We start from the raw sequence: 17,500 nt of genomic DNA, 5'->3' as shown, positions 1-17,500 counted from the left end.
ACCAATATCAGCTTAAACGTTCCTTTTTTATTTGGTTCTTCTCTCTCCTCTCATGTGTTTCAGTCATATTAAAAATTGTTGTTCCTCCAAACTCTCTCTATTCTCTCTCCTTTCACTCTCTTTGGTATTTTATTTAAGACACACCGATAAAGGTTAGCGCGTACAGTGGCGTGCTGAACGTACCGTGATAGCGCGTACAACGGACATGCTGTTCGAAAAACGAACAAGAGGAAGCACGTACAAAGGTAGCTCGCGCTAGGCATATATCGATACGAAACCTCCGTTTTTAGTCTCTCTTTTCGTCGTGGATATCGAAGAAGCGCGTAAAAGAAAATCCCGCTAAAACTCTCTCCGTGCCGGAAAGTGTGTATCCGTTGAAATTTTGGAAGCACGTACACCCGCTTTCACGCTTTACATCGAAACGGTATAAGCACGTAAACCACACACGCTCCGTATTGAACCTCCACAATATCGGTGTTCTTTCCGCCTTTTTCATAAATACCATTTTTTTGTGATGAACCAATATCAGCTTAAACGTTCCCTTTTTTTATTTGGTTCTTCTCTCATGTGTTTTTCAGTCATATTAAATTTTTGTTCCTCCAAACTCTCTCTTCTATTCTCTCCTTTCAACTCTCTTTGGTATTTTATTTAAGACACACCGATAAAGGTTAGCGCGTACAAGTGGCGTGCTGAACGTACCGTGATAGCGCGTACAACGGACATGCTGTTCGAAAAAAACAAATCGGAGCAAGCACGTACACAGAGAATTTTAGCTCGCGCTGGGCACATCGATTCTTACAAATCCACCCAAATTTTTATTTTCTCTCTCTCAAAATTTCGTGTCATAGTTACGATACACACCGTAATAATATTTTTTGTACGTATAAGCGAAAACTCGATGTAATATCGAGAAATCACCCGTACCGAAAACTCTTCACTTTGGAAGAAGTTTCCATTTCAGAAACCGTTTTTACGAGTCATAGTTACATATTATTTCGTTTCAATATCTCTGCGCTGTACGTATAGTGAAGCATTTATTTAATATTTTACTTCATCGTACCGAAAAACTCTCCGCGAAGAAGAAGTTTTCTCGCGCATCGAGAAAATATTTAGGCGTTCGAGACGCACAAAACATTAAGGGGACGTAATATCATTTCTGAATTTCGGAATAAATATTCCGTTTCAAAATTTTTTAGCCTCTCGACTGAAGGCGTTGTAACGAACAAGTTCGTTCAACACCACTATCTAATTCATTTTTAAAATAAATTTTATAAAACCTTTTTTGGCCCGTTTTAGAACGGTCGGTTTTATTCTATCCCTTTTTAATTTTTAGTAGCCTGTGCCGCTTGAGTCAGTACAACGTACACACCAAAGTGCATACGAGTCACCAGCCTCATGTTAAAGGTTCGTCGCATATGTGCCATTTGGTCTTAGACGCCGACACGCGACAATGCAGTGTGGAGAAAATCCTGCATCGATACCGAGAACACGAACAGTCGAGGCAACACGAAGTTACGCACGAGGAGCGGTGGACTAGTTCTCAACCGAGGTCATAGAATAGCCACGCGCCCGACTCTGTTCCGTCTGGTACGATCGGACCGAACGTCTCCTTATAGGTACCGAACGGCCGGCCGGATGGTCGGCGACGCCGGCCGTTACGCACGGGCGCTTACGATGCTAACGCGCGATCCGAACGTGCCAATTCGAAAGTGCGGTAAAACTTAGCGCGAAAAAATCGATTTTTCAAAAAGTTGTCAAACACGCTAAAAAGTATACGGACGATGTTTTAACAATTATTTTACGAAATTTAATGACAAAATTAATCGAAAAAAAATTTTTTTTCCTTTTCTCGCCAAAATAAATACCAAACGAATTTCTAACGTAATAAACGAGTAACAAATAACAGTATACGTCCAAATAACATACAAGAATCGAGAAAATATTTATATTTTTTCAAAAAATTGAGCAAAAATCTCTCCGCATAGTCGGTTCGGTGCCGAGTCCGAACGTACCAAAGTCCCTCCGGCATAGTCGGTTCGGTGAATCGACGACTGACAACCTATATAAAAAACGATTAAAACCTATAGAATAACGTATCACTAGAACATTTATACCATTTTGGCACGTTCGGATTCATAATTAACGAAATTATCGAAAATTTTTCATTGCGCATAGTCGGTTCGGTGAAAAGGTGACTGACAACCTATATTAAAAATGATTAAAACGTATAGAATAACGCACTACTAGAACATTTATACCATTTTGGCACGTTCGGATTCATAATTAACGAAATTATCCAAAATTTTTCGTTCCGCATAGTCGGTTCGGTGAAACGATGACTGACAACCTATATAAAAAACGATTAAAACCAATAGAATAACGTATTACTAGAACATTTATACAATTTTGGCACGTTCGGATTCATAAATAACAAAATTATTGAAAATTTTTCGTTCCGCATAGTCGGTTCGGTGGACCGTCTGATGCGAGACAATGTCCCACCGGCATAGTCGGTTCGGTGAATCGACGACTGACAACCTATATAAAAAACGATTAAAACCTATAGAATAACGTATCACTAGAACATTTATACCATTTTGGCACGTTCGGATTCATAATTAACGAAATTATCGAAAATTTTTCATTGCGCATTGTCGGTTCGATGAAAAGGTGACTGACAACCTATATTAAAAATGATTAAAACGTATAGAATAACGCACTACTAGAACATTTATACCATTTTGGCACGTTCGGATTCATAATTAACGAAATTATCCAAAATTTTTCGTTCCGCATAGTCGGTTCGGTGAAACGATGACTGACAACCTATATAAAAAACGATTAAAACCAATAGAATAACGTATTACTAGAACATTTATACAATTTTGGCACGTTCGGATTCATAAATAACAAAATTATTGAAAATTTTTCATTGCGCATAGTCGGTTCGGTGAAAAGGTGACTGACAACCTATATTAAAAATGATTAAAACGTATAGAATAACGCACTACTAGAACATTTATACCATTTTGGCACGTTCGGATTCATAATTAACGAAATTATCCAAAATTTTTCGTTCCGCATAGTCGGTTCGGTGAAACGATGACTGACAACCTATATAAAAAACGATTAAAACCAATAGAATAACGTATTACTAGAACATTTATACAATTTTGGCACGTTCGGATTCATAAATAACAAAATTATTGAAAATTTTTCGTTCCGCATAGTCGGTTCGGTGGACCGTCTGATGCGAGACAATGTCCCACCGGCATAGTCGGTTCGGTGAATCGACGACTGACAACCTATATAAAAAACGATTAAAACCTATAGAATAACGTATCACTAGAACATTTATACCATTTTGGCACGTTCGGATTCATAATTAACGAAATTATCGAAAATTTTTCATTGCGCATTGTCGGTTCGATGAAAAGGTGACTGACAACCTATATTAAAAATGATTAAAACGTATAGAATAACGCACTACTAGAACATTTATACCATTTTGGCACGTTCCTATTCATGATTAACGAAATTATCGAAAATTTTTCATTGCGCATAGTCGGTTCGGTGAAACGGTGACTGACAACCTATATTAAAAATGATTATAACGTATAGAATAACGTATCACTAGAACATTTATACAATTTTGGCACGTTCGGATTCATAAATAACAAAATTATTGAAAATTTTTCGTTCCGCATAGTCGGTTCGGTAGGCCGTCCGACCGGGACCAAGTCCTTCCGGCATAGTCGGTTCGGTGAAACGATGACTGACAACCTATATTAAAAACGATTAAAACCTATAGAATAACGTATTACTGGAACATTTCTACCACCTCGGCACGCTCGGATTCATAAATAACAAAATTATTGAGAATTATTCGTTCCGCATAGTCGGTTCGGTGAAACGATGACTGACAACCTATATTAAAAACGATTAAAACCTATAGAATAACGTATTACTGGAACATTTATACAATTTTTGCACGTTCGGATTCATAAATAACAAAATTATTGAAAATTATTCGTTCCGCATAGTCGGTTCGGTGAAACGATGACTGACAACCTATATTAAAAACGATTAAAACCTATAGAATAACGTATTACTGGAACATTTATACAATTTTTGCACGTTCGGATTCATAAATAACAAAATTATTGAAAATTATTCGTTCCGCATAGTCGGTTCGGTGAAACGATGACTGACAACCTATATTAAAAACGATTAAAACCTATAGAATAACGTATTACTGGAACATTTATACAATTTTTGCACGTTCGGATTCATAAATAACAAAATTATTGAAAATTATTCGTTCCGCATAGTCGGTTCGGTGAAACGATGACTGACAACCTATATTAAAAACGATTAAAACCTATAGAATAACGTATTACTGGAACATTTATACAATTTTTGCACGTTCGGATTCATAAATAACAAAATTATTGAAAATTATTCGTTCCGCATAGTCGGTTCGGTGAAACGATGACTGACAACCTATATTAAAAACGATTAAAACCTATAGAATAACGTATTACTGGAACATTTATACAATTTTTGCACGTTCGGATTCATAAATAACAAAATTATTGAAAATTATTCGTTCCGCATAGTCGGTTCGGTGAAACGATGACTGACAACCTATATTAAAAACGATTAAAACCTATAGAATAACGTATTACTGGAACATTTATACAATTTTTGCACGTTCGGATTCATAAATAACAAAATTATTGAAAATTATTCGTTCCGCATAGTCGGTTCGGTGGGCCGTCCGAGCACGACCAAGTCCGTCCGGCATAGTCGGTTCGGTGAAACGATGACTGACAACCTATACTAAGAACGATTAAAACCAATAGAATAACGTATTACTAGAACGTTTATACAACTTTGGCACGTTCGGATTCATAAATAACAAAATTATTGAGAATTATTCGTTCCGCATAGTCGGTTCGGTGAAACGATGATTGACAACCTGTATAAAAATTGTTCATAACCGATAAAGTAACGTATTTCTAGCACCGATATACCGTTTCGGCACTTTCGGATACATAATTAACGAAATTATCGAAAATTTTTCATTCCGCATAGTCGGTTCGGTGAAACGATGACTGACAACCTATAATAAAAACGATTAAAACCTATCGAATATCGTATGACTAGAAGATTTATACCGCTTTGACACGTTCGGATTCATAAATAACAAAATTATTGAAAATTATTCGTTCCGCATAGTCGGTTCGGTGGGCCGTCCGAGCACGACCAAGTCCGTCCGGCATAGTCGGTTCGGTGAAACGATGACTGACAACCTATACTAAGAACGATTAAAACCAATAGAATAACGTATTACTAGAACGTTTATACAACTTTGGCACGTTCGGATTCATAAATAACAAAATTATTGAGAATTATTCGTTCCGCATAGTCGGTTCGGTGAAACGATGATTGACAACCTGTATAAAAATTGTTCATAACCGATAAAGTAACGTATTTCTAGCACCGATATACCGTTTCGGCACTTTCGGATACATAATTAACGAAATTATCGAAAATTTTTCATTCCGCATAGTCGGTTCGGTGAAACGATGACTGACAACCTATAATAAAAACGATTAAAACCTATCGAATATCGTATGACTAGAAGATTTATACCGCTTTGACACGTTCGGATTAATAAATAACAAAATTATTGAAAATTATTCGTTCCGCATAGTCGGTTCGGTGGGCCGTCCGAGCACGACCAAGTCCGTCCGGCATAGTCGGTTCGGTGAAACGATGACTGACAACCTATACTAAGAACGATTAAAACCAATAGAATAACGTATTACTAGAACGTTTATACAACTTTGGCACGTTCGGATTCATAAATAACAAAATTATTGAGAATTATTCGTTCCGCATAGTCGGTTCGGTGAAACGATGATTGACAACCTGTATAAAAATTGTTCATAACCGATAAAGTAACGTATTTCTAGCACCGATATACCGTTTCGGCACTTTCGGATACATAATTAACGAAATTATCGAAAATTTTTCATTCCGCATAGTCGGTTCGGTGAAACGATGACTGACAACCTATAATAAAAACGATTAAAACCTATCGAATATCGTATGACTAGAAGATTTATACCGCTTTGACACGTTCGGATTAATAAATAACAAAATTATTGAAAATTATTCGTTCCGCATAGTCGGTTCGGTGGGCCGTCCGAGCACGACCAAGTCCGTCCGGCATAGTCGGTTCGGTGAAACGATGACTGACAACCTATACTAAGAACGATTAAAACCAATAGAATAACGTATTACTAGAACGTTTATACAACTTTGGCACGTTCGGATTCATAAATAACAAAATTATTGAGAATTATTCGTTCCGCATAGTCGGTTCGGTGAAACGATGATTGACAACCTGTATAAAAATTGTTCATAACCGATAAAGTAACGTATTTCTAGCACCGATATACCGTTTCGGCACTTTCGGATACATAATTAACGAAATTATCGAAAATTTTTCATTCCGCATAGTCGGTTCGGTGAAACGATGACTGACAACCTATAATAAAAACGATTAAAACCTATCGAATATCGTATGACTAGAAGATTTATACCGCTTTGACACGTTCGGATTAATAAATAACAAAATTATTGAAAATTATTCGTTCCGCATAGTCGGTTCGGTGGGCCGTCCGAGCACGACCAAGTCCGTCCGGCATAGTCGGTTCGGTGAAACGATGACTGACAACCTATACTAAGAACGATTAAAACCAATAGAATAACGTATTACTAGAACGTTTATACAACTTTGGCACGTTCGGATTCATAAATAACAAAATTATTGAGAATTATTCGTTCCGCATAGTCGGTTCGGTGAAACGATGATTGACAACCTGTATAAAAATTGTTCATAACCGATAAAGTAACGTATTTCTAGCACCGATATACCGTTTCGGCACTTTCGGATACATAATTAACGAAATTATCGAAAATTTTTCATTCCGCATAGTCGGTTCGGTGAAACGATGACTGACAACCTATAATAAAAACGATTAAAACCTATCGAATATCGTATGACTAGAAGATTTATACCGCTTTGACACGTTCGGATTAATAAATAACAAAATTATTGAAAATTATTCGTTCCGCATAGTCGGTTCGGTGGGCCGTCCGAGCACGACCAAGTCCGTCCGGCATAGTCGGTTCGGTGAAACGATGACTGACAACCTATACTAAGAACGATTAAAACCAATAGAATAACGTATTACTAGAACGTTTATACAACTTTGGCACGTTCGGATTCATAAATAACAAAATTATTGAGAATTATTCGTTCCGCATAGTCGGTTCGGTGAAACGATGATTGACAACCTGTATAAAAATTGTTCATAACCGATAAAGTAACGTATTTCTAGCACCGATATACCGTTTCGGCACTTTCGGATACATAATTAACGAAATTATCGAAAATTTTTCATTCCGCATAGTCGGTTCGGTGAAACGATGACTGACAACCTATAATAAAAACGATTAAAACCTATCGAATATCGTATGACTAGAAGATTTATACCGCTTTGACACGTTCGGATTAATAAATAACAAAATTATTGAAAATTTTTCGTTCCGCATAGTCGGTTCGGTGGGCCGTCCGAGCACGACCAAGTCCTTCCGGCATAGTCGGTTCGGTGAAACGATGACTGACAACATATATAAAAAACGATCAAAACCTATAGAATAACGTATTGCTAGAACATTTATACCACTTTGGCACGTTCGGATTCATTATTAACGTAATTATCGAAATTTTTTCATTCCGCATTGTCGGTTCGGTGAAACGATGATTGACAACCTATATAAAAATTGCTCAAAACCAATAAAGTAACGTATATCTAGCACCGCTATACCGTTTCGGCACGTTCGGATTCATAAATGTCGAAATTAACGGAGAAACATCGTTCCGCATAGTCGGTTCGGTGAACCGATGACTGACAACGCATATAAAAAACACTTAGAATCGATGCCGTAGCCGATTTCTATTGCCGCTAGAACGTTTTGGTACGTCCGAATTCAATATCGTAGAAATCATCCACGAAACTCTGTTCCGCATAGTCGGTTCGGTGGACCGTCCGAGTGCGACCAAGTCCCTCCGGCATAGTCGGTTCGGTGGATCGGCTACTGACAACCTATTGAATTATTGCTTAGAATAGATAAAGTAACGTATTTCTAGTGTCCCTATACCGTTTTGGCACGTTCGGATGCACTATTGTAGATATTATCGATAAAACTCCGTTCCGCTTAGTCGGTTCGGTGAACCGATGACCGACAACGCATAGAAAAATCACTCAGTATCGATACTGTAACAGATTTCTATTACCGCCATAACGTTTTTGTACGTTCGAATTCAAAATGGTAGAAATTATCGACGAAACTCCGTTCCGCTTAGTCGGTTCGGTACGGAGCGCAACCGCGACGATGTCCCCCCGGCATAGTCGGTTCGGTGGATCGGCTACTGACAACCTATTGAATTAATGCTCAGAATCGATGCAGTAACGTATTTCTAGCATTCCTATACCGTTTTGGCACGTTCGGATCCACTATTGTACATATTATCGACAAAACTCCGTTCCGCTTAGTCGGTTCGGTGAACCGATGACCGACAACGCATAGAAAAATCACTCAGTATCGATACTGTAACGGATTTCTATTACCGCCATAACGTTTTTGTACGTTCGAATTCAAAATGGTAGAAATTATCGACGAAACTCCGTTCCGCTTAGTCGGTTCGGTACGGAGCGCAACCGCGACTATGTCCCCCCGGCATAGTCGGTTCAGTGGATCGGCTACTGACAACCTATTGAATTAATGCTCAGAATCGATGCAGTAACGTATTTCTAGCATTCCTATACCGTTTTGGCACGTTCGGATCCACTATTGTAGATATTATCGATAAAATTCCGTTCCGCTTAGTCGGTTCGGTGAACCGATGACTGACAACGCATAGAAGAAACACTTAGAATCGATACTGTAACGGATTTCTATTTCCCCCCATAACGTTTTTGTACGTTCGAATTCAAAATGGTAGAAATTATCGACGAAACTCCGTTCCGCTTAGTCGGTTCGGTACGGAGCGCAACCGCGACTATGTCCCCCCGGCATAGTCGGTTCGGTGGATCGGCTACTGACAACCTATTGAATTAATGCTCAGAATCGATGCAGTAACGTATTTCTAGCATTCCTATACCGTTTTGGCACGTTCGGATCCACTATTGTAGATATTATCGATAAAATTCCGTTCCGCTTAGTCGGTTCGGTGAACCGATGACTGACAACGCATAGAAGAAACACTTAGAATCGATACTGTAACGGATTTCTATTTCCCCCCATAACGTTTTTGTACGTTCGAATTCAAAATGGTAGAAATTATCGACGAAACTCCGTTCCGCTTAGTCGGTTCGGTACGGAGCGCAACCGCGACTATGTCCCCCGGGCATAGTCGGTTCGGTGGATCGGCTACTGACAACCTATTGAATTAATGCTTAGAATAGATAAAGTAACGTATTTCTAGCATTCCTGTACCAGTTTGGCACGTTCGGGTGCGCAATTGTTCGAGTTATCGACGAAACTCCGTTCCGCATAGTCGGTTCGGTGCGTCGTTTACATTTTCTAAGTCCTGGCCGCGTATTGCTTTCTCATTTCCAAAGTCCTGGCCGCGTATTGCTTTCTCATTTCCATAGTCCTGGCCGCGTATTGCTTTCTCATTTCCAAAGTCCTGGCCGCGTATTGCTTTCTCATTTCCAAAGTCCTGGCCGCGTATTGCTTTCTCATTTCCAAAGTCCTGGCCGCGTATTGCTTTCTCATTTTCAATGTCCTGGCCGCGTATTGCTTTCCGTCTTTCTAACATCCGACCGTGTAGTACTTAGCATTTTCGAAGTCTCAGCCGCGTTATGAGATTTATTTTTTTAAGTCCGCCGGCGCTCATGGCTTTATTTTTTTCTCTACGCGCGCGCGCGTGCCTTTCTATTTTTTTTCTAAGTCCAACGGCGTATTGCTTTCAAAAAATTTTCTTCGCGCTTCGCGCGAACGAGGAACAAAAAAAAAATTTTTTTTTCCTCTCCTCTCACTTACTTTCCTTGCCTTTCCCCCCCCTTCTTCACCCTTTTCTTCACACTTTCGCTCTCTATATAATATATATATTATTATGTCTAATAATATAATCAACTATTATTTATTATATTAATATTATAATATAATATAATTTATAAGTGTGATGTTAAAACCTCATTCACACTCTCAAACTTATAATTAATTTGATCTCTCCAACACTTTTATTAGGGGCCTTTCTCCTCAAATCGTAATGTTCCACTGTAACATCGTGGACATAGATACTGAGGATAGACCACGGAGAGATCATATATTTCTGACACTTCTTGTATTAGAAACTTTGCGTTTCGTTGCTTTCGCAGATGTTCGTCGTCCACATCTTGTTGTGCGAGTCGCATATCTCAACCTTCGTTCTTTAATTCTCACAAAGTTGTACGAAGTCGCGAAATAAACATGTATCTCGCATTCGTACGAGAGGTGTCTGGCCTTCCTCAGAACACCTCTCTCTTTATTAGTACGATCTAAGTATATATCTCGTGTGTCTCGTGCCGAAGTCCAGAAAAATTTCTATAAACTTTGCCTTTTTTCCATACGGCAGACACATTTTTGCTTAGGACACCTCTATTTTGCTTTGCAAAATTTTATATAACTTTATTTTGGGGACGTAATCTTAGCATGTATTATTCGATGTATTTTAACATCAGTTACTTCTCGTCATTCGCCACAGTTCTGCTTTTTACCACACTTTGGGTCCTTTTCAACCCGCGGTAACATTTGGCGGAGAGCGACGCTGCCCCATCGTCCGGCATGTTCGGACCGTCGTCTCCCATATAGATACCGAACGGCCGTCCAAATGGTCGGCGACGCCGGCTCTTACGCACTGAACCTTATAGTGAAAAAGTGCGATTTTTGCTCAACTTTTCAAAAGTCGATTTTTACTTTAAAAATTTTACGAACTTCCCAACTTACGTTGTCGTTCGTCATATTTCCATGCACCACCAATTGCCATTTCATATCATTTCTCATGGTACGAAAGTATCGAAGTAAAAATACTTAGTCTTTCGTACGAGAGAAATTTTGCCTTAGGACACCTTCACAGTTCGTGTAAAATTTCATTAATTTTACTTTGAACATAATTCTAGTTTATGTCAGATCGATGCATTTTAGCAACGATTATTCGTACTTGCCAAAGTTCCGCTTATACGTATATTGGGTCTGTTTGACCCGCGGTAACTTATGGCGGAGAACGACGCTGCCCCATCGTCCGGTATGTTCGGACCGTCGTCTCCCATATAGATACCGAACGGCCGTCCAAATGGTCGGCGACGCCGGCTCTTACGCACTGAACCTTATAGTGAAAAAGTGCGATTTTTACTCAACTTTTCAAAAGTCGATTTTTACTTTAAAAATTTTACGAACTTCCCAACTTACGTTGTCGTTCGTCATATTTCCATGCACCACCAATTGTCATTTCATATCATTTCTCATGGTACGAAAGTATCGAAGTAAAAATACTTAGTCTTTCGTACGAGAGAAATTTTGCCTTAGGACACCTTCAGTTCGTGTAAAATTTCATTAATTTTACTTTGAACATAATTCTAGTTTATGTCAGATCGATGCATTTTAGCAACGATTATTCGTACTTGCCAAAGTTCCGCTTATACGTATATTGGGTCTTTTTGACCCGCGGTAACTTTTGGCGGAGAACGACGCTGCCCCATCGTCCGGTATGTTCGGACCGTCGTCTCCCATATAGATACCGAACGGCCGGCCGGATGGTCGGCGACGCCGGCCGTTACGCACGGGCGCTTACGATGCTAACGCGCGATCCGAACGTGCCAATTCGAGAGTGCGGTAAAACTTAGCGTGAAAAAATCGATTTTCCAAAAAGTTGTAAAACACGTTTAAAATGATGATAAATGAATTCGTGTATAAAAAATTTTTTTTTTCGGTAGAAATTGAGAAAAAACCGCTCCGCATAGTCGGTTCGGTGAAACGATGACTGATAACCCATTAAAATAATGATCAGACCTGTTAGAGCATTGTATTCTTAGTACTCCTATATGGTTTTGGTACGTTCGGATTCATAAATGAGGAAGTTATTAATAATAAATCGTTCCGCATAGTCGGTTCGGTGAAACAATGACTGATAACCCATTAAAATAATGATCAGACCTGTTAGAGCATTGTATTCTTAATACTCCTATATGGTTTTGGCACGTTCGGATTCATAAATGAGGATGTTATTAATAAGAAATCGCTCCGCATAGTCGGTTCGGTGAAACAATGACTGATAACCCATTAAAATAATGATCAGACCTGTTAGAGCATTGTATTCTTAGTACTCCTATATGGTTTTGGCACGTTCGGATTCATAAATGAGGAAGTTATTAATAATAAATCGTTCCGCATAGTCGGTTCAGCGGTGAGTTCGTGCACGACTAAGTCCCACCGGCATAGTCGGTTCGGTCAAACTATGACTGACAACCCATTCCAAAAACGATTGGACTCGTTAGAGCAGTGTACTCTTAGTACTCCTATATGGTTTTGGCACGTTCGGATTCATAAATGAGGATGTTATTAATAAGAAATCGCTCCGCATAGTCGGTTCGGTGAAACAATGACTGATAACCCATTAAAATAATGATCAGACCTGTTAGAGCATTGTATTCTTAATACTCCTATATGGTTTTGGCACGTTCGGATTCATAAATGAGGATGTTATTAATAATAAATCGTTCCGCATAGTCGGTTCAGCGGTGAGTTCGTGCACGACTAAGTCCCACCGGCATAGTCGGTTCGGTCAAACTATGACTGACAACCCATTCCAAAAACGATTGGACTCGTTAGAGCAGTGTACTCTTAGTACTCCTATATGGTTTTGGCACGTTCGGATTCATAAATGAGGATGTTATTAATAAGAAATCGCTCCGCATAGTCGGTTCGGTGAAACAATGACTGATAACCCATTAAAATAATGATCAGACCTGTTAGAGCATTGTATTCTTAATACTCCTATATGGTTTTGGCACGTTCGGATTCATAAATGAGGATGTTATTAATAATAAATCGTTCCGCATAGTCGGTTCAGCGGTGAGTTCGTGCACGACTAAGTCCCACCGGCATAGTCGTTTCGGTCAAACTATGACTGACAACCCATTCCAAAAACGATTGGACTCGTTAGAGCAGTGTATTCTTAGTACTCCTATATGGTTTTGGTACGTTCGGATTCATAAATGAGGAAGTTATTAATAATAAATCGTTCCGCATAGTCGGTTCAGCGGTGAGTTCGTGCACGACTAAGTCCCACCGGCATAGTCGGTTCGGTCAAACTATGACTGACAACCCATTCCAAAAACGATTGGACTCGTTAGAGCAGTGTACTCTTAGTACTCCTATATGGTTTTGGCACGTTCGGATTCATAAATGAGGATGTTATTAATAAGAAATCGCTCCGCATAGTCGGTTCGGTGAAACAATGACTGATAACCCATTAAAATAATGATCAGACCTGTTAGAGCATTGTATTCTTAATACTCCTATATGGTTTTGGCACGTTCGGATTCATAAATGAGGATGTTATTAATAATAAATCGTTCCGCATAGTCGGTTCAGCGGTGAGTTCGTGCACGACTAAGTCCCACCGGCATAGTCGGTTCGGTCAAACTATGACTGACAACCCATTCCAAAAACGATTGGACTCGTTAGAGCAGTGTATTCTTAGTACTCCTATATGGTTTTGGTACGTTCGGATTCATAAATGAGGAAGTTATTAATAATAAATCGTTCCGCATAGTCGGTTCAGCGGTGAGTTCGTGCACGACTAAGTCCCACCGGCATAGTCGGTTCGGTCAAACTATGACTGACAACCCATTCCAAAAACGATTGGACTCGTTAGAGCAGTGTACTCTTAGTACTCCTATATGGTTTTGGCACGTTCGGATTCATAAATGAGGATGTTATTAATAAGAAATCGCTCCGCATAGTCGGTTCGGTGAAACAATGACTGATAACCCATTAAAATAATGATCAGACCTGTTAGAGCATTGTATTCTTAATACTCCTATATGGTTTTGGCACGTTCGGATTCATAAATGAGGATGTTATTAATAATAAATCGTTCCGCATAGTCGGTTCAGCGGTGAGTTCGTGCACGACTAAGTCCCACCGGCATAGTCGGTTCGGTCAAACTATGACTGACAACCCATTCCAAAAACGATTGGACTCGTTAGAGCAGTGTATTCTTAGTACTCCTATATGGTTTTGGTACGTTCGGATTCATAAATGAGGAAGTTATTAATAATAAATCGTTCCGCATAGTCGGTTCAGCGGTGAGTTCGTGCACGACTAAGTCCCACCGGCATAGTCGGTTCGGTCAAACTATGACTGACAACCCATTCCAAAAACGATTGGACTCGTTAGAGCAGTGTACTCTTAGTACTCCTATATGGTTTTGGCACGTTCGGATTCATAAATGAGGATGTTATTAATAAGAAATCGCTCCGCATAGTCGGTTCGGTGAAACAATGACTGATAACCCATTAAAATAATGATCAGACCTGTTAGAGCATTGTATTCTTAATACTCCTATATGGTTTTGGCACGTTCGGATTCATAAATGAGGATGTTATTAATAATAAATCGTTCCGCATAGTCGGTTCAGCGGTGAGTTCGTGCACGACTAAGTCCCACCGGCATAGTCGGTTCGGTCAAACTATGACTGACAACCCATTCCAAAAACGATTGGACTCGTTAGAGCAGTATACTCTTAGTACTCCTATATGGTTTTGGCACGTTCGGATTCATAAATGAGGATGTTATTAATAAGAAATCGCTCCGCATAGTCGGTTCGGTGAAACAATGACTGATAACCCATTAAAATAATGATCAGACCTGTTAGAGCATTGTATTCTTAATACTCCTATATGGTTTTGGCACGTTCGGATTCATAAATGAGGATGTTATTAATAATAAATCGTTCCGCATAGTCGGTTCAGCGGTGAGTTCGTGCACGACTAAGTCCCACCGGCATAGTCGGTTCGGTCAAACTATGACTGACAACCCATTCCAAAAACGATTGGACTCGTTAGAGCAGTGTATTCTTAGTACTCCTATATGGTTTTGGTACGTTCGGATTCATAAATGAGGAAGTTATTAATAATAAATCGTTCCGCATAGTCGGTTCAGCGGTGAGTTCGTGCACGACTAAGTCCCACCGGCATAGTCGGTTCGGTCAAACTATGACTGACAACCCATTCCAAAAACGATTGGACTCGTTAGAGCAGTGTACTCTTAGTACTCCTATATGGTTTTGGCACGTTCGGATTCATAAATGAGGATGTTATTAATAAGAAATCGCTCCGCATAGTCGGTTCGGTGAAACAATGACTGATAACCCATTAAAATAATGATCAGACCTGTTAGAGCATTGTATTCTTAATACTCCTATATGGTTTTGGCACGTTCGGATTCATAAATGAGGATGTTATTAATAATAAATCGTTCCGCATAGTCGGTTCAGCGGTGAGTTCGTGCACGACTAAGTCCCACCGGCATAGTCGGTTCGGTCAAACTATGACTGACAACCCATTCCAAAAACGATTGGACTCGTTAGAGCAGTGTATTCTTAGTACTCCTATATGGTTTTGGTACGTTCGGATTCATAAATGAGGAAGTTATTAATAATAAATCGTTCCGCATAGTCGGTTCAGCGGTGAGTTCGTGCACGACTAAGTCCCACCGGCATAGTCGGTTCGGTCAAACTATGACTGACAACCCATTCCAAAAACGATTGGACTCGTTAGAGCAGTGTACTCTTAGTACTCCTATATGGTTTTGGTACGTTCGGATTCATAAATGAGGAAGTTATTAATAATAAATCGTTCCGCATAGTCGGTTCAGCGGTGAGTTCGTGCACGACTAAGTCCCACCGGCATAGTCGGTTCGGTCAAACTATGACTGACAACCCATTCCAAAAACGATTGGACTCGTTAGAGCAGTGTACTCTTAGTACTCCTATATGGTTTTGGCACGTTCGGATTCATAAATGAGGATGTTATTAATAAGAAATCGCTCCGCATAGTCGGTTCGGTGAAACAATGACTGATAACCCATTAAAATAATGATCAGACCTGTTAGAGCATTGTATTCTTAATACTCCTATATGGTTTTGGCACGTTCGGATTCATAAATGAGGATGTTATTAATAAGAAATCGCTCCGCATAGTCGGTTCGGTGAAACAATGACTGATAACCCATTAAAATAATGATCAGACCTGTTAGAGCATTGTATTCTTAATACTCCTATATGGTTTTGGCACGTTCGGATTCATAAATGAGGATGTTATTAATAATAAATCGTTCCGCATAGTCGGTTCAGCGGTGAGTTCGTGCACGACTAAGTCCCACCGGCATAGTCGGTTCGGTCAAACTATGACTGACAACCCATTCCAAAAACGATTGGACTCGTTAGAGCAGTGTATTCTTAGTACTCCTATATGGTTTTGGTACGTTCGGATTCATAAATGAGGAAGTTATTAATAATAAATCGTTCCGCATAGTCGGTTCAGCGGTGAGTTCGTGCACGACTAAGTCCCACCGGCATAGTCGGTTCGGTCAAACTATGACTGACAACCCATTCCAAAAACGATTGGACTCGTTAGAGCAGTGTACTCTTAGTACTCCTATATGGTTTTGGCACGTTCGGATTCATAAATGAGGATGTTATTAATAAGAAATCGCTCCGCATAGTCGGTTCGGTGAAACAATGACTGATAACCCATTAAAATAATGATCAGACCTGTTAGAGCATTGTATTCTTAATACTCCTATATGGTTTTGGCACGTTCGGATTCATAAATGAGGATGTTATTAATAATAAATCGTTCCGCATAGTCGGTTCAGCGGTGAGTTCGTGCACGACTAAGTCCCACCGGCATAGTCGGTTCGGTCAAACTATGACTGACAACCCATTCCAAAAACGATTGGACTCGTTAGAGCAGTGTATTCTTAGTACTCCTATATTGTTTTGGCACGTTCGGATTCATAAATGAGGATGTTATTAATAATAAATCGTTCCGCGCAGTCGGTTCGTTGTGCTACCTTTCGTTTTCGCTCTAAGTCCTGTCACCGGTACATTCGATTTCGCTCTAAGTCCTCTTCGGTACTTTCCAATCGATGAAACGATCACCGACAACTCCTACAAACGGCAATTTTAATCGACAGGAGAACATTTTTCAGGTATATTCGCTACGGTTTATCACGTGCGGTACATTCAGGGTGAAATTAATAAATGTTTATCGTTAATTCAAGTATAAGCACAAGTTCTGGCAGCGTATTGCTTTTCGTATACGTGGCTTAAAGGCAAGTTCTGGCAGCGTATTGCTTTTCGCATACGTGG

Source organism: Megachile rotundata, unplaced genomic scaffold, assembly GCF_050947335.1.
Source record: "Megachile rotundata isolate GNS110a unplaced genomic scaffold, iyMegRotu1 scaffold0815, whole genome shotgun sequence".
NCBI classification, from domain to species: Eukaryota; Metazoa; Arthropoda; class Insecta; order Hymenoptera; family Megachilidae; genus Megachile; species Megachile rotundata.
Note: the sequence above shows the minus strand (reverse complement) of the source record.